This window comes from Danio rerio, chromosome 20 (assembly GCF_052040795.2).
Source record: "Danio rerio strain M-AB ecotype USA chromosome 20, GRCz13ab, whole genome shotgun sequence".
Lineage (NCBI taxonomy): Eukaryota > Metazoa > Chordata > Actinopteri > Cypriniformes > Danionidae > Danio > Danio rerio.
In genome coordinates, this window is record NC_141040.1 from 7,991,882 (window position 1) to 8,017,202 (window position 25,321).

The 25,321-nt window shown below is 36.7% G+C and overlaps 1 long non-coding RNA gene across 1 annotated transcript; it reads right to left on the reverse strand.

Moving 5' to 3' along the window:
- Nucleotides 1-7,529: 7,529 nt before the first annotated feature.
- Nucleotides 7,530-14,422, reverse strand: LOC147839023 (uncharacterized). Its single transcript, XR_015518136.1, has 3 exons — nucleotides 11,712-14,422; nucleotides 10,039-10,902; nucleotides 7,530-8,377 (listed from the first exon to the last, which is right to left on the reverse strand). It is a non-coding gene; the product is annotated as an uncharacterized LOC147839023 (long non-coding RNA).
- Nucleotides 14,423-25,321: the final 10,899 nt, after the last annotated feature.

Here is a 25,321-nt window from a genome sequence, read left to right on the forward strand (position 1 = left end):
TCTCTTAAAGGAGCCGCACCCCATTTTCACTTGTTACAGACACTTGTCAAATTTTAGTTTAGAGAGCATGCATGAAGTAGACTGTTCACACAGCACAAAAACGCTTGCTTGTACGGGAATGATGTGGAGCCGATTCGCGAATAACAGCACATTATGACAGATGACCAATCCGCGCCTCTTGAAGGCAGGCCTTTCAGAAGAACTAGGAAATATGACATTCGTTTTTATGTTAGCTGAGTAACTGTAAATGACCAAAGGGAGATTTATGAAAAAAATAACGTGATTTCAAGTGAAACATGAGCACAAATTGCTTTGCATCTTATTAACACAACTAAGCCTTAAAATTACTTTCTGGACCACCCCTTTAAATCACCTTTCTTCCCCATTTTGATGCTCGGTTTGAACTGCAGCAGATCGTCTTGACTATGTATATATGTCTAAATGCATTAAGTTGCTGGCATGTGATTAGCTGATTAGAATTTTGCGTTAACGAGCAGTTGGACAGGTGTTCCTAATAAAGTGGTCAATGACTTTAGCTAACAGGTGATTGGCAAAAGCATCTCAAATGAATCAAATTCAGTGGCTCAAATTTAAACTTGGTGTCTCCATTTAATTATAACATGAGGTGTAACAACTCCCAAGCACCACAAAAAAAAAAAAAAATAAATAAATAAATAATAATAATAATAAATAAATAACTTCAAGAATTGTAAATCAGTGCATTTGCGCTGTCAGATACTGAATTCAGAGCCACATTTAGCTCATTCCCTAGAAAATTGAATTACTGCATAACCGGTGTTAATCAAGTAACTCTTATGCTCCAGTGTCTCATTGCTGCAGCTCAACAGGAGGATCCAAGTTTGTTCTCTGTAATCAACAGCTCTTCATTTAATGGAAGACATCATGGCATTCACTCAGAGGATCCGTTCCTCTGCAAGCAATTTAAAGAGCATCACAATTTTAACTGTAAGAGTAAATCATGCAATTACTATACAATTCCCAAATCCCCCATTGCTTCATCCTCCCCTATCTTTCTCTCTTTCCTGGCTGTGTAACGTTTTATTGCCCAAGGTTTTATTTTACATCTTTAACTAGATTAGATTGTCTCCTGGTAGTGGTGTAAACCTCAAAATGGCAGCCGTTCCATTCCTGCTGTCAGCATCACAGACGTTTTCCAGGAAGCTTGGCTTGTAAATTACCCCATAGCTTGTCTAAGACCACCTGAGTCATAAGAGCCTCACAATCTGATGTTTTCAGTCTCCGAAAAGCTACGTCAGACCGGCCTGATGAATCAACCCGGCCTCTCTTTTGTCTGTTTATTTGAATTTGCAGGCTCTTTTGTTTGGCAGGAGTGATAAGCGGGGGTTTAAAACATGATATGTGCTACGGAATAACTTAGATGATGTGTTAAGTCGGTCAGAACAAAAGATCTTTTACTGAATAATGTGATAATGTGGAATATGAAAATCTCCCACCGTTTCATTCCTCCTGCAAAGTAAGTAAATATGGGGTTTTTACTGTATAACAACTGTTTTTACAAACACTATAAGAAAGCCAAATATCCAATCATAATACTTACGAAAGTGTCAGAACTCACACAGTGCTCTTACTCCGCAGACCCGGTACCGGGTCCGTGACGTCATCAACTTTTACTTTAAATTTTAAAGGGCTAGCATTGCACCAGACCCCCTTAAGTAGTTATGTTAGAAAGTTTAGAATCTATATTTTATGCACATATATATCACTTTGTTTTTTATTCCACTGTACAAATGTTATTTACACTTAAATACACAGTATTTTGGATACCCAAGCTGGGTATTTTACATTGGTTCATTTTCATAATTTTCCTATGACACATGTACAAGTTATAGCTCAAATAAAAGCTCTTGCCGGTGCTCATACGGTTCTAGCATTCTTTTTACTAAGTTATATCCACATACCAAACAGTTGCCGAATAAATAGCGGTGTTTCCATGGAGCAGAAGTGAAAACAATACATTTATGATCAGTAAGCAGCCCCAGATGGCACAGACAGCTGTCATCTCTTACCTTAAACTGTGCGCTTCAGGGCCATTCTCCTCTGTTTTTGAGGTGATTTCCATAAGTAATCCTTTTATATGTCTGACATGGTCCAAACACAGTGAATTATGTTTGATCAAACAAAAGAATAGTGAAGTATGAAAACAATGATTGGCCCCTGTGGCTTGTATAGCACCTCTCATCAGTTAAAATACAATAACTTTTGCATAAATTATGGTAGACACATTTTTTTTTCCCTATAAATACAGACATGTGCAGAAACCAACAAAATTAATTTCAGCAACCTAGACCACACAGAACCTAAAGGGTACACTTTTAAATTTGAGCTTATAAAAAGAGAATACAAAAGCGCCTCTTTTTTTAGGTGTCTATTATAACACAGACAACATATACAGTTATTTTAAACACTTCCCATAGTGTTTTATGAAAATTCAAAGGGTTTTCTTTAAAATGATACCAAATTTTTGCATTTACACCTCTGCATGTGAATTTGGGAAGCTTTTAAATTTGGGTGGGCAAAATCCAAGCAAAATTCCCCAAAAAACAGCAGAGTTTAACTGGTTAAGGTTAAAAACAACAGAATGTTAAATCCATATTGTTATTGTTTTGTCATTTTACCACAAAAAAGTGCACTCAATATTGGACGGATTACTTTTTCTTGCTTTGTTGTCTTTAAAAATATTGCTGCTGTTCTGATAGTCAAGGCGAATATGAAGACACATTTCACATCTGTGCGTTTGTGTCAAGAGCGGCTGGAGTTATTTAGGCAAAGAGTGCAGATTGAGGTCAGGATGTAAGAATATTTAACAGATAATTCATCCAATAATTGAAACGTCTGCCATGATTTTATCACCCTTGACTTGTTCCAAAACCATTGACATCCATAGTATGTGGTTTTCCTGCTAAGAAAGTCAGCCAGTTTACAACATTCTTCAAAATATCTTCTCTTGGTAAAGTGATAAAAAAAGAGAAGAAGAAAAAAAAAAATTATGTAAACAAGTCGAGTGAGGAAATGACAGAATTTTCATTTTTGGGTGAACTACAAAAATGGCCTCTGAGAATGTTTAGAAAAAAAAAAAACATTTTGTGCTTTGCACAATATCCACCAGGTGGCGCAAGGAACAATCGATTATCTATTGTCAGGCCAATGGGAGTGAACGTTCCCTGAACACAGTTTAAAATAGACTAAGATAAAACGCACAGCTGTCTAAATAAATAGGCTATAAAATACACAGTTTATCATTTAAGCCTGGTTTATACTTCTGCATCAGTATGTATCCACGGCGCATACAATGCGCGTAGCTGAGCATTTATTCTTCTGCACGTTGTCTCTGTTGGTCTGCATTACGCTTCCGAAACGTTAGTTGGCAGTGAGGTGTAAATGTTCCTCTGTGTCGAGTTTCTTCGCTGCTGTTTTGCTTTTTCTGAACACTTCCTGGATGTACAAGTGGCTAAAAACTCGCTCATTTTGAGGCAGGAATCGGCAGACGTGCAACAACTTTAACTATGAGGTAAACACACAACAAAACTTTCCATCCGGAGCTCCTTCACGCAAATTCACGGCAGATACAGAAGTATAAATCAGCCTTTAGGCCTATTGAGATATGATCAAAAAAATAAGAATGCTGCTTTGAACAGAAGCTTATTTTATCAATGTGCTTTCATTTTAGACAGTTATTTAAGATTTTTTTGTTAAAAAAAAAAACAGTTACAGTTAGCCTACAAGCGAAATTTTATGTCTGAGCGGTATTGGTTTATGGAATGTTAACGGAGCACTAGCTTTGGGCACTTAGCGACTGTGCACGACCATGGAGCGAATGTTTAGTGGAGCATCACACCGCTTAGCTTACATGCTCTGGCTGCTACAATATATTAGCTCAGTATGTTTACTATGTTACACAACTGCCTCCTGCTAGTCATGTTTTTCTTGTGTTAGACTGTTTTGTGCTGTGCTGCGCAGTACTGCAGCACTGCGTGTGGGCACGTTTGTTCACTCGCACATTCTCAATAGCCACATCTGTATCCTTTTAAGGAAATTTACAAAGAAATGTTACAAAGTTCACCAACTGCTAGTCCTGCATGCTACTAACAACATTTGTATGCTAAGTTAAGACATGTTTTTTGGGGGGAATGTCAAACTTTGCTTTTAAAAAAAACAAACTGAAACTGAACACATAATACACCCTATACCTATACATATGATGCACACTATATAAATACACACGTGTTGCACTCCATACAAATACACACATGCTGTACTCTATACATATACAAACATGATACACTACATACACCCACACACACACACACACACACACACACACACACACACACACACACATACATGATATGCACATATGATACACTCTATACATGCACCCAATACATATGCACACATGAATCCCTCTATAAATATACACATCCTATTGACCTTATTCTCCGCAGACGAGCGGGCGCTGCCATTTGAATCTTTTTGGCACAAGACTTCCGGTCTCATTCACTTCCATTCATTTTCAGACATTAAAAACTGCCCGTTTCGCTGTTTGATGTTGCAAACTGATATTTCCTTTCTTATAATATTCTACTTGGTCTGTATAGTCATGCAAACATTTGTTTGTAGAGCAAGTAGTTTGACCGTTTTTTGCTGTTTATTATTTCTTGTCATTTTTCCCATAGGCAACTGAAACGGAAGTTCTAAGACAATCGCGAAAACAGACCCACTTCCGCATTTTAGAATAAGGTCAATACATATACACACAAAATGCATTCCTTACTTATGCATTCCTTAAAACATAAATTTCTTTTTTAATATTAAGATATTTTCCTTTAAATCTAAATGTACAATTTCCAGCCATGGGCTACTTAATAAACACTCCCTCACCTGAACTTGCCGGGAGTGTGATGGAGAAAATGAAAGCACATCAGCAACAAGGAAAAATCAGATTCTCAAGACATAATCTTTAAAATAATGACTTTGAAAAAATGTGCAAATATATGACAGAGGTTTGTGATACAACAATTACAGTGAAGCATTTATTAAATCCTTATTTTCCACAAAGTCGAACAAATTATCCACCAGTAGTGGACGGGCTCAAACAAAAACATAATTTTTAAAAATTTTCTTGGAAAAAAAAATATTTTTTTAAAATGAATTTCGCTTGGTTTTATTAGTATCTTAATTTTAATGTATCTTTGTTCATCAGTTTCCTACTAAATAAACATGAATAACGAATAACATCTGAGATAAAGCATTTAAAAACCAGTCATGCTTCAGCACCAAAGCACAGAACTGGTTTGTTCAAATGAAAAAAAAATTAGTCTAAATAAAATTAAAGAGAAATATTCATAGTTTCACACAGAGGTCACGTCTGAAGGTGATCCGTCATTTTGATGGATTATGCTGAGGGTGATCCATTGTAATTTGTAGCTAACTGTAATTCCCACTTCTGTCCAGCTGATGGCGATTGCCCTTGTTTTGTCTCCTCTTTGTCACCACTGTGTACAGTTATCTGTACTGTGTACAGAAAAATCTCACAGCAGATGAGTGTGAGAAGTTTCAACGGCCAAATAGTTGTGATATTTATAATAAAGGTGAAAAAAGAGGAAGTGATGCAGTGGACGATAAAGAACAAACAGACAAAAATCCTCAGTTGCCAACAGCTGTTGTTACAGGCCAGCCAAGCGGCAACAAGGAGGTCAGGTGGTTTGGAGTGCGTTGTGAGCAACATCCACTACCGAACGCAGAAGGGTGAAGCCACGCCCCTGGTGCTGAAGGAGCGCGTGTTGCAGTATTTTTTCCCGGTGAAACAAGTGCTTGCAAGACCCGGAATTCCCACATTCAGAAAATCCATCAAACTTCTGATCACTTCCTTAGAAAAAATGTTTTCTAACTACAAAACGCTGGCTGAAGTGGCGCTACCCAGATAGCAGGTAGCAATCGGCCCGAGTTCGGCTGCCCTTCGGCTCCGACTTGGCAATGGCGAGTGTTATCTAGGCCGAGTATGGCCTGCAGCTCGCTTACACATGCATTTGTGATGCGGCTGTAAAGCACTGGCTCGATTTCTGTTAAGCAAATCTGGCCCGAGTCTGTCTGTAGAGTCCGAGCCGCTTCTGGCAAGGACTCTCCAGTGTGGCAGCCGAACTAGGCTTCAGCCTCCAGAACAAATTTAAAACTCTCACAAGAAGTAGACTTTCTGAGGCAAAGACGACAGAATTTAATAACAATTGCCTCTGCATCAGTCTCCCTTAATGCGTTTGATTACGCACAGACAAGCACCCAGTTCAGGTCGATGCAGGAGGAAGATATGAGGTAAGGCAGATATGAGTTATTGTTCATTTGTCAAATAAATTTGAATAATTTAGCCTATATGCTTGTCGTGCAAGTACATTATTAAAATATGAATAAAAAAACAATTAGAAAATATGCAAATTAATTGACGCTCAATAATATGACGGAATTTTTACAACCCTCTCCAAAGAAATGGCGGACATTAAGAAAGTCTAACGCAACCTCTGGTTTCACAGAAACTTATATTAAACTTTTCATTTTTAATTACAAAATCCTCCATTGCCATTGTTTCAATTTAATATGTTTATTTAATTAATTTGAATAAGTAAGACATGCTTTTACAATGCTTTTAGCACTGAATGAGTTTCCAGATTGCCTCTGAAAAATGAACACAGTTGGAAGGCTGAGAGAACTCAGAAACTTGTTGTGAGATTGAAGATGTCTGCAAAAAGGCTGAACTTCTTTGCCCAAATCCGACGGGTTCGGGTTTAATATCTATCATTTTAGAAATTAGCAATTGGTGGAAATGACACTGATACTGTGCAACAGCTATATTTTGTATAAAAATAATATTGATAATAGTCTCACATTAATAACCATAAAACATTTAAAATGTTGTTATTTTTTATTGTTGAAGTTTAAAACTCTGGGTGTGCGACAAGGTTAAAACAGTGACTTTGACACCTAAAAGGAGGTTGAATAATAAATATATATATATATATATATATATATATATATATATATATATATATATATATATATATATATATATATATATATATTTTTTTTTTTTTTTTTTTTAATTATTATTATTTAACCTCCTTTTAGGTGTCAAAATCACTGTTTTAACCTTGTCGCACACCCAGAGTTACCCCTTAAGTAGGTTTTATTGTTAGTTTGACAAAGAAAGAGGAATTTGAACAAAATTATATATTTATTTTGCTATATGATCAAAGGACATAAAAGTGCCTGTAGTTGAAGAACCACCCATATAAGACTTATTATTATTATTTATTAAAGTGTCCTAAAAATGTACTCAAGCAAAACTAAAATATACTGCAAGTTCAATTCATAAACTGCTCAGACTCCCTCCTATGTTTTAACAGTGGGTAATTTGCATCAAATAAAGACTTTTCTCAGTCAGAACATCCTGTTTCTTCTTTCAGTCTTATTTCCTCTCTTGTGTGCTTACTTCTGCTGATCATTACAGTAGTTTCTTTTTCTTTTTTTCTCCTTTTTTTTTCCCTGGAGGTTTTTTAGTTAGATCTTCCATCCCTCAACATCCTTTCTATACAAAACTGCTTTTCTTGTCAGAGAAACAGAGCACAAATAGGGTGTGATAGAGATGATATAAGCCACACTTTATTCAGACATAAGTGTCTGACCTCTGACCTGCAGCCGTGTGGGCACTCAAGGCCCACTGCCAATTGAGGACAGGAGGAAGGGAGCAAGTGGGATGAGAGACAAGAGATAGAGGTTGCTTTGTGCACTCAAACAAAAGTAGCTTTATTTTTTAGCTCAATTTAGAGTTGTCTCACTTGACCCTTTTTGAAATGAGGCTATTCTGGGCTACATCCTGGAAAACACACTGTCATCTCTGTACCAAAACCTCTGCAGACATTGGTAATGATTGTCAGTCTCCTCACAGAAAGTTACTTGTGTTTTCATGAGTTGCTGCTGATATAATTTAGAGCAAAGATGCTGGAATCATTATCATTTACATCCAGTTGAAGTCAGAGGTATTAGTCCTCCTGTAAGATTTAAATTCTTTTATATTTTTTCCCAATGTTTACATCTAACATCTAAGCTTAATAGTTTAAATAACTAATTTCTAATAGCTGATTTATTTTATCTTTGCATCTTTAAGATACTAGTATGCAGCTTAATGTGTGATTTAACCAGTGGCATTGCTTTTTTTTTTTTTTTTTGGTTATGGGTGTGGGGGGGTATAGTGTTTGATACATTGTCAAAAGCCCCTTGGGCCTCATGTATCAACTCTGCGTACTCACAAAAACTTTGCGTACACACAAAAACTTTGTACACCAGAGGCCTGTTTCAGAAAGGAGGTTAACTGAAAACTCAGAGTATTTTAACCCTGAAATGAGAGAAACTCTGGGTTTTCCGTTTCAAAATGGCAGGTTTGTTAAACTCTAGAAAGCAGGGTAAGTCAAGCCTGTTTCTGAAAGAGAGGTAACTTTAACTCAGAGTAAGTTACTGTGGTAACTTACTCTGTGAATCTAACCTGGTCAGAAGCAGGTTTTATTCTCTAAACTCAGAGTTTCTGTCTGTCTCCTCCCCTTTTTTAATGATGAAGCGGTATTTCTCGCCTTAGCCTTACATCTCCACACACCTATTTTAATGCTCATTTTGGATACGTGCATAAAAACGATTGATAGAAACGTCATGATGCACATAACTTTTTAAAATATGCATAATAAACACGCATAACTGAGTAGGATAAACTTTTATTCGATAGAAAATGTGCGCATAAACTTAGATGGAAAAACTTTTACTGAACAAATTACAGTATGTACATTAAAAAAAAGATCATGATCATATGATAATGAAAATGTGTGTAAATGGACAAACCAGCAGGCTGAGCACACTGTAACACGTCTTAAATATTGTTTTAGTCATTCTAAAATGCCTTAACTGTTTCAGTATTAGTGTATATTATTAATTACCTCCGAACGTCTGGTGCGTGTCAAGAGTCTCCGCGTCTCATGGCTTCAGACACCCCCACGTGTTCATTGTGTTAAAGCATGGTCTTCTGAAATCGAGGCGCAAGTACATTAATTAGGCTAAATAAACGACGCAGCTTCTTCTACCACAGTAAATTCTGTTTTTACTGTTGATATTTGGTGCCAGTTTAATCAGGAAGTGACAATTTTTTTCTCTTTGACTCGTTGGATGGAATTTTATTCGCATCTTTTATGCAATATTCCAGTTTTGCACATAAATTTATGTAATATATTTGAATGGAAACATAGCTATTGCCTACATTTTAGTCACACACAGAAGAACTGTACTAGAATGGCTTATCCTTTTTTAATAATTAAATTAAATTCACCTTCGACATGCACTGTAACTAGATTAATGGGATTATTATTCTTTCTAAAAATTATTTTTAGTACTGCTTACCTTCTAAATGTTATATTAACCTCTATCACTTGATCAATAAAAAAAGGCAGACACACAAGTGCACTGTTAAATCATTTAAAACTAATAAATGTATAAAAAAGTTTAGAAAAAAAATATAAACGTCACAAATTACATTACTTATTTTATTATACTTAAATATTTAAATACTTAAAAAGTTAAATTAGGCATTAATTTGAGCAGCTGTTTTCCCACGCTAACTGTCTCTTCTTCACTGATGGTTGCTTTTTTTCAAATATATACACTCATATTTACTATAACTTTGCATGAGAACATCAAGTTCAGCTGGAGAAAGAAATGGTGATCTCTTTTATAAGATATTGCCATAGTCACTCGTAATGTCTGCGCTCTATTGATAATGCCTTTTTAAAGTCACGGTGCGCGCACTTAACTCTGAGTTGGTCTACTCGAAGTTGATTGACCCAACTCAGATCAGCTGTTCTGAAACCGAAAACTCTGAGTTTTTAATCTCTTGGTAAATCAACTCAGAGTTCAAGTTTAAACTCTGAGTTGTTTGAACCTCCTTACTGAAACAGGCCCCTGATTTCACACTCACGTTTGGATTTACTAACGATGAAATGAATGTGGGAATGTGCGCTGGTCCACGCCATCTTCATGCCTGGCGGACGTGCATTTTTTTGTGTGGGTTTGTTTTTTGTCCATTGGCAACTCCTAGTTGCAGTTGTGTTAAATAGCACACTACAAAGTGTCTGAGCCGTGAAATGGCAGCTGTATGAGTCGGGTTCATCCGCATGTCTAGCAGATATATAAGGTTTCCATAACATGCAGTTGACCAGCCAAACATTAAAACTCAATTTGCAGCGGTCGCCGGTTTGCCCAGTGTAATCGGAGCGATCGACTGCATGCACATTGCTATTAAGGCTCCATCTGAAGATGAATTTGCATACGTGAATAAGAAACATTTCCATTCAAAAAATGTGCAAATAAAATATGACGCACACACTTAATGATTCCTACTCGTCTTCCTTGTGATGAAGAGTAGGCAAAATCTGATGTGTAGCAGAGGAAAAAAAGAAGAATGAGTTCCTCAGACGGTGGATTTGAACTGAGTTCATGCTCGAACGTGTCAAAACATGTGACACAAAGGGACTTCTTTGGGGCTGTCCCTTTCGACCCTAGCAACGCCCCTGAATTTAACTAGGTTAATTCTAGGTAAGTTAGGGTAATCAGGCAAGTCGTTGTATAATACATGGTTTGCTCTGTAGATAATCAAAATCAATATAGCTTAAGGGGGCCAATAATATTGACCATAAAATGTATTTAAAAAAACGAAAAACTGCTTTTATTCTGTCCGAAATAAAACAAATTAGACTTTCTCCAGAAGAAAAAATATTATAAGAAATACTGCAAAAATTTCCTGCAAAACATCACTTCAGAAATATATATATATATATACTACAGGAGGGCTAATTAGTTTGCCCTCAACTGTATATAGACTACATTCTTACAGTACTGGGAAACTTGGGCCCAATCCCTATTCTATTTTTGTACCCCTACTCTTTCCCCTTGGCCCTTGAAACAGAGTGTGAAGGGGAAGGGCTTCAAATATACCCCTAAGAAATGGGACAGCACTACAGCTCCTGCACACATAATGTCGATCTGTAACTTCATATGAGATTGACGACTCGATTTTGGATTTTGGTCACTTTCCAACACAACCTAAAATCAACTACATATCAACGTCATTTGACATGGTTATTGGACCTCAAAATAATATTGTCCTCAGATGCTGGCTAGACATTGAATTTTGGTCACCTGACATCACAACCTAAATCTAACCTAATATTAACGTCTAATGATGTTGTGTGCCTGCTGGAAAGGCTCAGTGCTTGGACTGTTTCTCTTCTCAATCTACAGGTCAACACCAGTGATGGCAAGTAACAAAGTAGATTTTTCTGTTATCAGAACTTTAATGTACTAATTATTTTTTATTTAAATTTTAATTTTATTTTTACTCAGTCCATTTTACACAAATATCTGTACCTTCTACTTCTTATATAAACTACACTCCTTATTTTTTCTTTGTAATGTGTTCGGTGGTGCGATCTGTGTATTATTTCTAGCCATTTTTAACAACTTTTTAATCAGTCTTCTTTTTTTCAAATGTGTGGCTTTTTCAACCCACGTTGATCATGTATCGTATGACCATGAGATAGGAAAAGATGGCTAATGTGGGTGAGGCAGAGGGCGCCGGCCATGTAAACATGACTAATGCTGCCATGTCATATTGGGTAATAGATGCATTTTAGTTGATCGGATCACAAGTACAAACACATTCCCATAAAAAATCCAGTTTTTTGTCCAATTCCAACTATGATGTACTGTACATGCTTACTCCAAGCCTTCAATCTACCATGAAAAAATGCTTTAATAATTATAATTTTACTTTGTTGTTGTTTTTTTTTTTTTTTGTGTACAGTTAATACTAAAATAGTCAAATACTTGAATATTTTAGAACATCGAAAATAATTATACTTGGTGATTTATGAATAAAATATTCATTTAAAGAAACACTAATGTATCACATGAAGAAAAAAATTTGGGGGTTGCAATTGTGCTTGAGTATAAGGGTTGGGCTATGTCGACCAATTTGGCATTGGCGTAGGCGGCAGTGAATTAATTATTTATGAATAATTAATTAATTCATAACAAATTAATTATTTGTAGCCTACTGCTTCAACTACCTGACCTGCGTGGTCTTTGTTTTACCCATCACCAAATCATAAAGAAGACAAGTTACACACAAATTACCACCTGTCAATCACTTTTCTGTGGGACTGGCATGAATAGGCAGAGTTATCTGTGTCATTATAATCGTGTCAACAAACTTGGTTGGTAAAAAAGGTGCAAAACTAACAGGAACCAACCAATAGTATCTGAGATTTTTGCTAAAATTATTAAGTACGAGCGTGAAACTAAAAGATTGAAGCAGACTACTCATGCTCTGACATGTTACCTGATAGAATCAAAAGACTGAAGAGTTGTTAGATAGAGACAAGATGAATTAGTTATCATGTTTACAACTATAGTGAGATACAATCCAGAAGAACATCCGTGATAAACTGTCTGACGTGCACTGCTCTTTAAGAGTTTTGTGCTTAAAGCACCTGCTGACTGCTGGAGCTCAGCTCTCAGCGTGCTTACGCTGCAGCCCATGACAGTGTGTGTGTGTGTGGTCACGTGATGTACGTTTTCAGGGGTTTAAAGTGGAAGAGGGGCTTTTTAAAAATGCTAGGTGAAATGCTAGTGTGGACATTGATCGTTTTCATTTTAAAATGCCATATTATAAGACGTATTAATGTAAACAGGGCCATGTGTATCTTTCGTCAGTAGGTTGCCATTCCAACGGGGGCAGGGCGGTGGATCACGATGCCGGCTCGTCATCCTGATGTCTATTTTCCATCGGCTATCTGAGTATGTTGTTTTTTTGCATAGAATAAATGTTATTAATGTTGTAAACACTACATACATTAAATAAAATGGAACATCCACAATACACTGAAACAAACAAACACTGAAATCACAGGATAATCATGACAGCTTTAGGATAGTCAAGCAGGTTTAGCATATTCCCAAAAGAAATAGTAAAATAAGTTTTTATGTATATATGTGTTTTGGACAAAATCAAGTGTTAAATCGAACAAAGTGTATGAACATCAGTGGCAGCTGTTTTTCATTCATACATTCATTTTCAGCTTAGTCCCTTTATTAGTCCTGGGTTGCCACAGTGGAATGAACCGCCAACTAATCCTGCACATGTTTTACACAGCGGATGCCCTTCCAGCTGCAACCCATCTCTGGGAAACATCCATACCCACTTATTCACACTCATACACTACCCAATTCAAAATCAGAGCACCCGGAGGAAACCTATATGTACGGCGGGAGAACATGCAAACTCCACACAGAAATGCCAAATGATTCAGCCGATGCTCAAACCGGCGACCCTCTTGTTGTAAGGCGACAGCACTACCTACTGCGCCACTTAGTGTAGTAAATACTTTTTTCAGAGTCAATTTTAACATGAGTATCTGTACTTTGAATAAAGTATGTGTGCACTTTTGCCATCTCTGATTATCACAAAGATTTACCATTCAGAGACTTTACTTTCATAAACGCTGTTTCGCATTGCTCTTTAGCTAAACGAATAAATGTAAATATGGATGGATGGAATAAAATGCTATATGAAAATGGAATTGAAACGTAATAGAAAATCTGCTAATAAAAAACTAATCAAAACACAAACGTCATCTTTGTGGAGATTAAGCTCTGAAAGGAAACGCAATGCAAGTCAAGAATTATCAATCAAACATTTCAAATAGATCTTATATCATTATGAGTCATGATATAACATGTTAGAACATCATAAAGTGCATATGAACAGTTAAGCAACATATGACGCCGTTCGAGACTGTTGCCTTGAAGGAAAGTGAATCAAAATGAATCATTAGCTCAGAGATTCCCCATATTTCACATGCAGAATTCCTAAGCAATGATATGCACAATGGCCCAGTCTGTTCGAAAACAGAATGATTCGACATGCTGCTCAGTTGGAATCAGCTGCAGCAGGAAGCATTACTCAGAGAAATTATGGGACTCTGTCTGTCATCATGACTTCCTACATTCTTCGACAAGTGCTAAAAGATATAAAGCATGAGTCTTTTTTCCTTTACAAATTACTTGCATTTAAAATAGCACACTGAAGCAAGGACAGCAGTGGAAAACTGCCTGAAATTAGAATTCCCTCAATGTTAAATGCATGTAGTTTATGAGTTAGTTTGGCCTAAAAGAAAATCTAAATCTGCTGTTAAACCTCAAATCATCCAAGATGAACATTAAAGAAGATTTCATTCTCAAACTGTAGTCCTTGGTGATTCAATAAATTAAAGTCAATGTAACAGGAACTTTTAGAGTTAAAAAAGAAAGAAACATACAGGCTAAACTAAATTATTCACGTGTATTTGAATAGTGCTTTTGCAATAATTGTTGTTCCAAAGCAGCTTTACAAAAGGTGCACAATATTGTATTACAATCATTTATTCATTTTCTTGTCAGCTTAGTTCCTCTATTAGTCTGTGGTTGCCACAGCGGAATGAACCGCCAACTTATCCAGCATATGTTTTACATATCGGATACCCTTCCAGCTGCAACAGATCACTGGGAAACATCCATACACACTTACATATTCACATTCACACACATACACATTCACATACATACACTACAGACAATTTAGCTTACCCAATTCACCTATAGCGCATGTCTTCATTGCAAAAAAAATTCTGTTCTTACTTAGATTTTTTTCTTACTTAGACTTGTTTCTAGTCCAAATATCTAAAAATTCCAAAATAATCTGCCAATGGGGTAAGCAAAATAATCTTATATCGAAAGAAAAAACAATATTAATTTGCTTACGCCATTGGGAGATTATTTTGCTTGTTTTAAGGAAAAACTCACTTAATATTGGCATATTATTTCTCAAAAAAAGACAATATGTTTTGCTTGTCTAGAAAATGCTTCTTGATATAAGAAATTTTAGATATTTAGACTAGAAACAAGACAAAAAATCTAAGCAAGAAAAGCATTTTTTGCAGTGTTTGGACTTGTGGGGGAAAACGGAGCACCCAGAGGAAACCCACACCAACCTGAGGAGAACATGCAAACTCCATACAGAAATGCCAAATGACAAGCCCTTGTAGAGACCGTTCAAAGGGCATGTGCAGGATACATTTTTTGTAAAAGGGGGGGGGGGGGGTTGTTGTCGCGCGCCTACTGAAGAGCGGTGTTGTTGCGCGCGTACTGTAAAGCGGTGGGAGGGAGGTGGGTTGAGCGCGCGTACTCAAGAGCGGTGTTGTCGCGCGCCTACAGAAGAGCGGTGTTGTCGCGAGCGTACTGTAAAGCGGGGGGAGGGAGGTGGGTTGAGCGCGCGTACTCAAGAGCGGTGTTGTTGCGCGCCTACTTAAGGGCGGGACGGAGGGTGTGTCGCGTCGCAGGGGCACTTTTGATAATTTTGGAAGGCCACTTTATATCCAAGTCTAAAAAGGGCATGTGCACTGCACAGGTTGAGCCCTATGTGTGCACGTGCCTGCCAACTGACCCAGCCAGGGCTCAAACAAATTATATTTCAACTGTATCACAAAAATCAATAAAAAATACTGCTCAGGTAAACCTCATGTGTCATTGTGTCATGACTAATAATGTGAGTTTAATTGCCTTTTTACATGACATTTACTGCCATATTACTGAAAGCTGCAGCAAATAGTTCAGCTCAGATCTTGAAAATACAATTTACTTTTTGAAATTGACTTTAGAACCATGACTCAAAACCAACAAATATCAGTGATTCAGCATGTACATTTAATAATGTTAAAGATATATAATATGCATTACTAGATTAAAAACATTACAATTTCGTTGAAATGTAGTAAGTGCACTATTCTGCTTCTAATGGCTGTATTTAAATTTCTGTCGTGATTTGTCTGGTGGAAACAGCAAAATTGGTTATCTCTGCAAATCTTGTCATGTAGCGTGTTACAATGTAACCTGCTCACCTAATGTTTACACTGTTATTTATATAATTTGCTAATTAATAACTTTGTGTGAAACTCTGAATCTGCATCTCATTTCAGAGCTGCTACTGTCCACCGGAGGTCACATTTCTGTCACGGACATGTGCTTTAAGAGCCTTTTTGAACGAATGAAAGAAATATGCGTTTTTCCAACAAGGCAACCCTGGGCTGCTGAAACATAATTGGTTAAACTGGCAGTTGGCGGGTTAAAAGAACCAAAACAAAGACAGTATTCTAGCACAGAATGGCCATTTTCAAAGCAGACTAACTGACTTCAGCATTGTTTTTCAGATAAACAAGATTGGCATGTTTCGCTTAGCATGTTTCTTAAATATCTGCAAACATATTATGATGTTTTTATGCTTTAACAGAATCAACAACTTACACAAAGAACATTTAAATGCATTTTTAAATACAAAAAAAAAAAAAAAAATATATATATATATATATATATATATATATATATATATATATATATATATATATATATATATATATATATATATATATATATATATATATATATTGACTGGCAGATATATAGCTACAGTTATTAATTTTAAGAATTTCAACAATGTTGGCTGCTACTCACTTAAACTCCACAAACGCCTACTACAGAAATGCCACACACACGTACACACAAACTCAGACAGAGTCAGTCAATGGCCTCTGAACTCCCCGGGCTGTAGTCAATCAACATGTCTTCCTGTTTCCAAGGAAGTCAGTGAAACTTCTGCTCATCGTTCTGCTGTCCGTCTCAACATCACATCCTCCGAGCTCACATTCACTTTCACACAAACACAGAGCTGCCTCAATCAAACGGCACTCAAACCCAGGAAACGCTCAAATGTGTGGCGGCCTGTTTATTTCTCCTTTCCAGAGTTTAAAGTCTTCTTATACTCTTCACGAACCAGAATGATTGTGATTACCAGTGATTAGTTTTTGATCAAACTCTGCAAAGCCGTCTATGTGGAGAGGAAATTAAAGTCAGAAACATCAACAAACTTAAATAGCAAGAGAATGCAAAACAAATGACCATGTTCCGTAACTCCAGATGAAAGAATGCAACATCTGATATCTGTAAATGGTGAATTACGAAATATAAAACTAATGATAGTGAGCTTTGAAGAGAAGTCCATTTTTTTCTATGTATATGGATGCCTAAGAGGCAGTTTAATATAATATATGGTAATATGACCAAGGTTTCTCACTTCTTTCTGACATCTGAACACCATTTCTGACACCATTTTTTGGGATCTTTGCCACTGTTCCAATAGCCCCTTTCCCATATATAGTCCTGTATGTGTGAACAGGCCCTTTTTGAAAATACCAGTAAATTCGTTCTGGCAATTTTCCGGAAAGAGAAGTTGTAACATTACAAGTAATTTGTCGGAATGCTGCACTGTCTGAACGCAGAAGGACGATGCCGGAAAGAGCACGCTCACGTCTAGCGCTGACGTGAGACGTCTACTTTAGCCAATCAGAACACCCAGACGCATTCACGTCCGCGGGGTTTATGAGAATAAAAGGGTTGTGAATATATTTCCAGACACATTTAGCTGTTAGATGTCAGTCAGATAACATTTCTATGTTCCTCCTTAATGCCAACTGTGTAAAAAATATCGATAAAATACTTGTGATGAGCCGTTGTTTGTTTACCTTCAAGCTCTGATGCCAGCACACACACATGTCATGTACATATCATCGAGCGAATGTGTTTCTTTATATGTTTTCAACGAAGTTGTTCACAATACTGATCCATCCACAGAGCGTATATATATATATATATATATATATATATGTATATATATATATATATATATATATATATATATATATATATATATATATATATATATATATATATAAATCATTATCAGAGAGATAATACACACTCACTGGCCACTTTATTAGGTACACCTTACTAGCACCAGGTTGGACCCACTTTTGCGCTCCGAACTGCCTTAATCCTTCGTGGCATAGATTCAACAAGGTACTGGAAATATTCCTCAGAGATACATATTGACATGATAGCAGCATGCAGTTGCTGCAGGTTTGTCAGCTGCACGTCCATGCGAATCTCCCGTTCCACCACATCCCAAAGGTGCTCTATTCAATTGAGATCTTGTGACTGTAGAGGCCATTTGAGTACAGTTAACTCCTTGTCATGTTCAAGAAACCAGTCTGAGATGTTTCGCACCTTATGACATTGCAAACTGTTGTCTCAGTTTCCTGTTCTTGGCTGACAGGAGTGGCACCCGGTATGGTCTTCTGCTGCTGTAGCCCATGCGCCTCATGGTTGGACATGTTGTGCATTTAGAGATGCTCTTCTGCATTCCTCGGGTGTAAACAAGTGGCTATTTAAGTTACTGTTGCCTTTCTATCAGCTAGAACCAGTCCAGCCATTTTCCTCTGACCTCTGGCATCAACAAGGCATTTGCGTCCACAGAACTGCTGCTCATTGGATATTTTCTCTTTTTCAGACCATCCTCTGTAAACCCTAGTGATGGCTGTGCGTAAAAATCCGAGTAGATCAGCAGTTTCTGAAATACTCAGACCAGCCCGTCTGGCACCAACAACCATGCCACATTCAAAGTGACTTAAATGACCTTTCTTCCCCATTCTGATGCTTGGTTTAAACTGCAGCAGATCGTCTTGACAATGTCTACATGCCTAAATGCATTGAGTTGCATGTAAGAACTAAGGAATAGATCAGAAAAGGTGCCTAATTTATTTCTTAAAAGTCCATGGTGATGCTTGGTGAACAGTATTTTTTTCAGGGGTGCAGTAGGAAATAAGTTTGTTGATCCAATGTTTTGTATATGAAGAGTGAGATGATTTACAGTTAATTAAAATGCAATTTTTGCAATATTATCTGGATGCAGACTTTATAATGCAAGCTGGGACAGCATATCTCAGTGATGCAATGTCAGACACAATGCACTCAATGGAGCTAGTGATGTCATTGTGAAGGGTATGGTTAGGTGAGTGCATTAAAATGCATTGGATGCAGCTCAGATTGCACTTATTTTGAAGTACAAGTATTTTAATAATGAGATGTAGTCAGATTTATTATCCCCCCTGTTTATTTTTTCCTCAATTTCTGTTTAACGGAGAGAAGATTTTATCAACACATTTCTAAACATAATAGTTTTAATAACTCATTTCTAATTACTGCTTTATTTTTTCTTTGTCATGATGACAGTAAATAATATTTGACTAGATATTTTTCAAGACACTTTTATACAGCTTAAAGTGACATTTAAAGGCTTAACTAGGTAAATTAGGTTAACTAGGCAGATTAGGATAATTAGGCAAGTTAATGTACAATGATGTTTTGTTTTGTAGACTATCAAAAAAAAAAAAAAAACTCAAAGGGGCTAGAAAAGATTCACACAGCTTCATACCGCAGTAAATTCTGTTTTTACCGTTGATATTTGGCGCCAGATAATCAGTCAGTTTTTTTCTCTTTGACGTTGGATAGATTTGCACATCTTTTATGCCATATTCCAATTTTGCACATAAATTTAATTAGCATTATTGAATGGAAACATAGCTATTGCCTACATTTCAGTCACAAAAAGAACAGTCACATAAGAGAATGGCTTGTTCTTTTTTAATGAATAATTAGCTTAAATTCATTGATTAGGTTAATGGGAGTATTACTTGTTCTAAAAAAATATTTTTCAGTTCTGCTTAGATTCTAAATGGCATATCAAATTTGTTTTAGAAACTATGCAGTAGCCTGTTTTATGTAACTTAAATAACTTAAAAATTACGGCCAATTTCGCACTTTTTTAAGTGCAAAGTCAATAAACGTCACACCTTACATTATTTTTTTATTATACTCAAATGTATAAATACTTTAAAGGTAAACGTATGCATTTACTTGAACAGCTATGCTTTTTTGATGCTAACTGTCTGTTTCACTAATGCAGTGGTGTTGCTTTTTTAAATATATGGTCGTATTTGCTATAACTTTGCATGAACACATCAAGTTCAGCTGGAGAAAGAAATGCTGGGGTCCGTTCTTCGTACGTGGATTACTCAATTAGCTGGATTTGGATATTGACGATTTGACACGATCCGGGATCGTTTCATTCTTCAAAGCTGATCCTAGAGTTGTTGTCATAGCAACAGTTCTGCTAGCTCAAACCTGATCGGGAGCAGGTTCAATTCATATAAACAGGATTAGATCGGCTCAGATCAAGCAAAGATAATACAGAAAGTATGTTCTGAATTCTGATATTTTCTTACAGTAGTAGTTATATACACTTGGGAAAATGGTACATATTTTTTACTATATATATATATATATATATATATATATATATATATATATATATATATATATATATATATATATATATATATATATATAAAGTTATAGTCATTAATAAAATAAATCAAGTTATACATATTAATAAAACATATGCAATCTGCACCCTCGAAATGAAAGTACAAAGACTGCCACCTGGTGGTGCAAACAGAAAACTTATTGATATGAACGTTTTAGATCGCTTTAGTACAAATTGTGTATGATAGAAATGCAGAATATGTGACTTTTTTTTAAAGCAATAATACATTTATGCAGTCATGTTTTGATAGTTAATAGTGATTTGATGCTTCACAAAAGCTGCAGACGCCTTTACCAATATCAAAATGCTTTTGTAAACAACCAGTTATTCTTTACACCGATTAAAAAACGGCTACTATAATATAGACAATATTTCCTAAATGTAGAACTAAATACACTGATATGCACTGAAATACATGATGAATACTCTTGACACAAGAAAGTGTAAAGCCTGCAGCTCACAACAAATGTGGAAGGTTATTGCGTGTCATATTTAACAAACGGTTTACTACTAATTTGATGTAATTTTGCTCACATGGATAATTGAATATTAATCAGATGATGTCATTACGCTGCTGTGCCGTCAGCCAATCGTTGCATTGCTGATCATGATTTCGAGGATCGATAGATCTGTCCTTCACAACACTCAGCGATCTCAGATCAGTTTATCCAGACATTCTAATCTGATTCTCGAACTTGTTTGAAGAACCAAATCAGCGAGAGATCAGTTATCAAGATGAAAAGATCCAGGATCTGTCAAATCATCTTAGATCATTTAAGCGGGGTACGAAGAACGGACCCCTGATCTCTTTTTGTAGATGTTGACATGGTCATTCGTAATATCTGCGCTCCATTGATAATGCCTTTTTATTGTCGCGGTGTGCGCGCTTAACTCTGAGTTGGTCTACTCAAAGTTGATTGAGCTAACTCAGATTAGCTATTCTGAAACTGAAAACTCTGAGTTTTTAATCTCTCAGTAAGTCAACTCCGAGTTCAAGTTTAAAGGGTCACGAAAAACCAAAACAAATTTTTTGAGCTGTTGACAGTCGTATATGTGTCCCACACTGCTAAAAACACTAATAGGACACCTATATTTCGCTAAAAAGTGTAAATTGGTTGTTTTTGCGTTATTTCAAGCAAATTCGTACTTCCGGTTTGAAACGAATTTTTAAAGCTGCGTCACGGTCATGACATAATAGCGTTGTATTCCAGCGTGCAGACTGGACGTCTGTGCCAGAGTGTGTCTTATTATATCTTACAGTGTGATGCATTAATGCATGAGTAAGGCTTGGTTCAAACCAATCAGCGCACTCTATTGTGCAACTTCATTAATATTCATTACTGTCACAGTGTTTAGACGACAGACACACCACGTTGTGTTGGCAAAACAAGCGTGAAGTGTTGCTTTTATAGTTTGCTGCCGTTAAGTTTCGTTTTCATTTTCTCTCTGTGAGAGCTCATCTGGAGTCAAGCATGGATTAACAGTGTACGCGACGCCCGACAACAATAACTTACGTGTCTAAGGAGGATTATTGTTTACCTGAGAGCTGTTCTCATCTGCAAACGCTGAGTTCCAGATTCGCTTTAGTCTCCTCTTAATAAAGATGCGGCTCTAGTTGCTGGTGATTGTCTTGTCTCTACAGATTTGGTAAGTGAGCGACCAGTGCTCTTTGTTTATTTAGTTTGTTCGTATCAAACTAAATATTTCACCGAGTGTAAACATGTTAGCATTACAACCAAAATTTAACCTCGTGTAGGATTTTCGCCGCATTTTGTGACCGGAATAACACACGCGGCTTTCTGACACTACCTGCTGTGTGCATCTAAGTTTCCGGGAAATGCTGAGGGTTTTTTTCTCTCATTTGCTGTGCCATATGAAACATACACGCCTAGAGCAGTTCCTCGAATCAAATATCTTGTTTGTCGCGAGGGGCATGAATGAATTCCCTGAATGAAAGAGCCAAACTGCTAGTTAAAGTCCACCATTTAATAATTTGGCAAATAATTTGACTACAGATGTCCATGTAAACACAGTCACTTTCTCCCGTGTGTTTGTGTGTGTGTGTTTTGAGTCTGAAACTTGCGCGTGCCCAAATAGACACTCCCACACCATCCTACTTTAGTTCCTCCAACACTCCCCCCTAAACAGAGCTGGACACGCCCACTTTTCTGACTTTTTCCAAAGTAGAGGTGTGAAAACACCCTGCTGAAACGAGGGGGTTTCATGGCCCTTTAAACTCTAAGTTGGTTGAACGTTTTTACTGAAACAGGCCCACTGGCATCAGTTGGTTAAACGTCAACAAAAATATGAAGTCATTTGAAAAGCTGTTGCCTCTTGATTTGATACATAATACAACAATATTTTTGTCTTTAAAAAAAATACAGTTTGAATGGCCTAATATTTTGGTGCCACTTTTAGTTACGCTCTTCTACAAATATGTTTATACAGTATGCGTCATGCGTCAAACACTTCCCTGTTTATTTTCGAAGGGCAGTAAATGAGAAACTCAGTTTCCTTCCTGCACTTTCGCGAAAACAGTAATTAAGTAATTTGCAAAGGTGAGAGCTTATGCATACTACCATCTTACCCTGTGACAGGCCTCTTCCAGGAATTTACATTGAGTCAGAAAGACTCATTCCTTAGCAACACTTTTATTTACACTGTTCAATGCAGCTGCAGCCTGAGTTCTGGAGATCCTTAATTGTGCCTGTCACGTGTGTATGTGCTGGCATGTAATTTATCGCAGGTGTGGATGTTCGCAGGATATTCTATGTGGACAAAAAACACATCAGTGTACACTTTGCAGTTCTCCTTCATCAAATAAAACACGTTCTCGCTCACCAGTGTGCGCAGGTTTGCCCTTAATGTCTTGCAGGTGTCTCACTTTGATACCTTGTCCACTAAAGCATTTCCACATGGAAGACGCCAGCTCATTCTGATTGTAAAACATCATTCACACACACATACATACACACACAGAGCTTACAAAACTGCTGTCCGCCTTAAGCATCTACGCAGAGATCAGAGCCTTCATTTTCTTAATATGATTCATGCTGTTTTTTCCAAGAAAGCAGACTTTTCTTATTTCTCACAATCTTTAGACAGTTTTGTTTTTAAGTCTGTTTACTTAACGCTCGGTGGGTTGTGAAAACATTATTTGCCAGGAAGTTCCGGGAGTATTTAAACCTCTTTTTTTTAAAAAGCTTTAAGATTAGGAAGTTAATCTTGATTATTCTTTTTATTTTTATTTATGTTAGCTTGAGAACACTTGATTTAGAAGTCTGAGGTAATCTTTAGAGAACTTTGGATAAATCCCTGCTGAAATATCCAACTTAAACCAACCTAGAATGGTTGGCTGGTTTTAGCTGGTTGACCAGCTTGGTTTTAGAGGGGTTTTGTTCATTTTCAGGCTGGTCTTAGCTGGTCAGGCTGGGAGATGACCTGCTAAAACCAGCTTGACCAGCCAAAACCAGCTATGTCCAGCTTAAACCAGGCTAGTCAGGTTGGTTTAAACTGGTGATGACCAGCTAAGACCAGGTTGGAAATGGTTGGAAACCCGCTTGGTAATGGTCAAAACCTGTCTAAAACCAGGCTGGTCGACCAGCTAAAACCAGCCAACCAGTTTAGGCAGGTTTAAGCTGGATTTTTAAGCAGTAATACTAGAAGCGTATCACGTTAATATAATAGTCCATTAGTTCATGCTTGTTAATGGATTTGCTAATATGAACCAAGAATGAATAATGCACACGCAATTCTAGAATCACCGCTATGAACTCTTATTAATGAATCATATTCAAAAAGTCTTGACGAACATGTGCTTCTACTGTATACACTGTAAAAAATGACTAGCTGAATTTACTTAAAATAACTGATTAATCCTGTTGCGTGCTTTTAAAACAATTGGTTGATTTAAAAAAAAAAATTTAAAAGCCTGTTGCCTCAAAACAGGGGTGTTCAAACTCGGTCCTGGAGGGCCGGTGACTTGCATAGTTTATCTTCAACGTCCTTCAACACACGTGCCTGTAAGTTACCTAGAAAGAGCTTGATTAACTGGTTCAGGTGTGTTTAATTGGAGTTGGAACTAAAATATGCAGAACACTGGCTCTCCAAAACTGAGTTTGGACACCCCTGACTTAAAATGTTTAAGTAAATGGACTAGTGCAGGGCTTGACATTAACTTTTTTGATCAGGAGCTACTGTAGACTTCCAACATTACTAGCCACTTGCCATTTTCAATAGACACAGTTTTGTTTTTGGGAAATATATTTTATATGCATACATGACTTTAACATGCTAAAATGACTTGATTTAGATTTTGCGTTATCTGCACATGCCTCCTCATTCATTTCACTGTTTGTGTGTCGTGTATGAGATCCGACTCCTAAAGGCTACGCTCAGACAAGCTACTCTTTCCACATCAGATGAGGAAGTCTGAAACTATTGTGGAGTTTTTGACATTAAGTGTTATTATTTTTATTTTTTATTATTCAATACATCTATATTTAAAACTTCTTTTAAATATCCTCTATGTACAGTGTTTGTGTTGCAGGTCTCAGATGACCAAACTGCTGAAAGAGGATGGGGTGGGGGTTTTCTTGTTTCTTGTTTTTTTTTTTTGTTGTTTTTTTTATGTGTATGTTTTCATTTTAAATAAAAATTAAGTTATATTGACCCCACACTGGCTATTCTACTTGTTGCTCTTTACATATCTATAGTTCTACATTGTGATTTCCTATCCTGTTTGAGCACTGGTTATCCAGATTAAGTGTTCCTGAAAAGTTTCTGTACGGATCAGATTGATCCAATTCGATGTTGCTTTGAAAAACTGGCTCAAAAAGTAAGATGGATTACATGATCACGGATCCCAAAAACAGGATTGCTAAATCC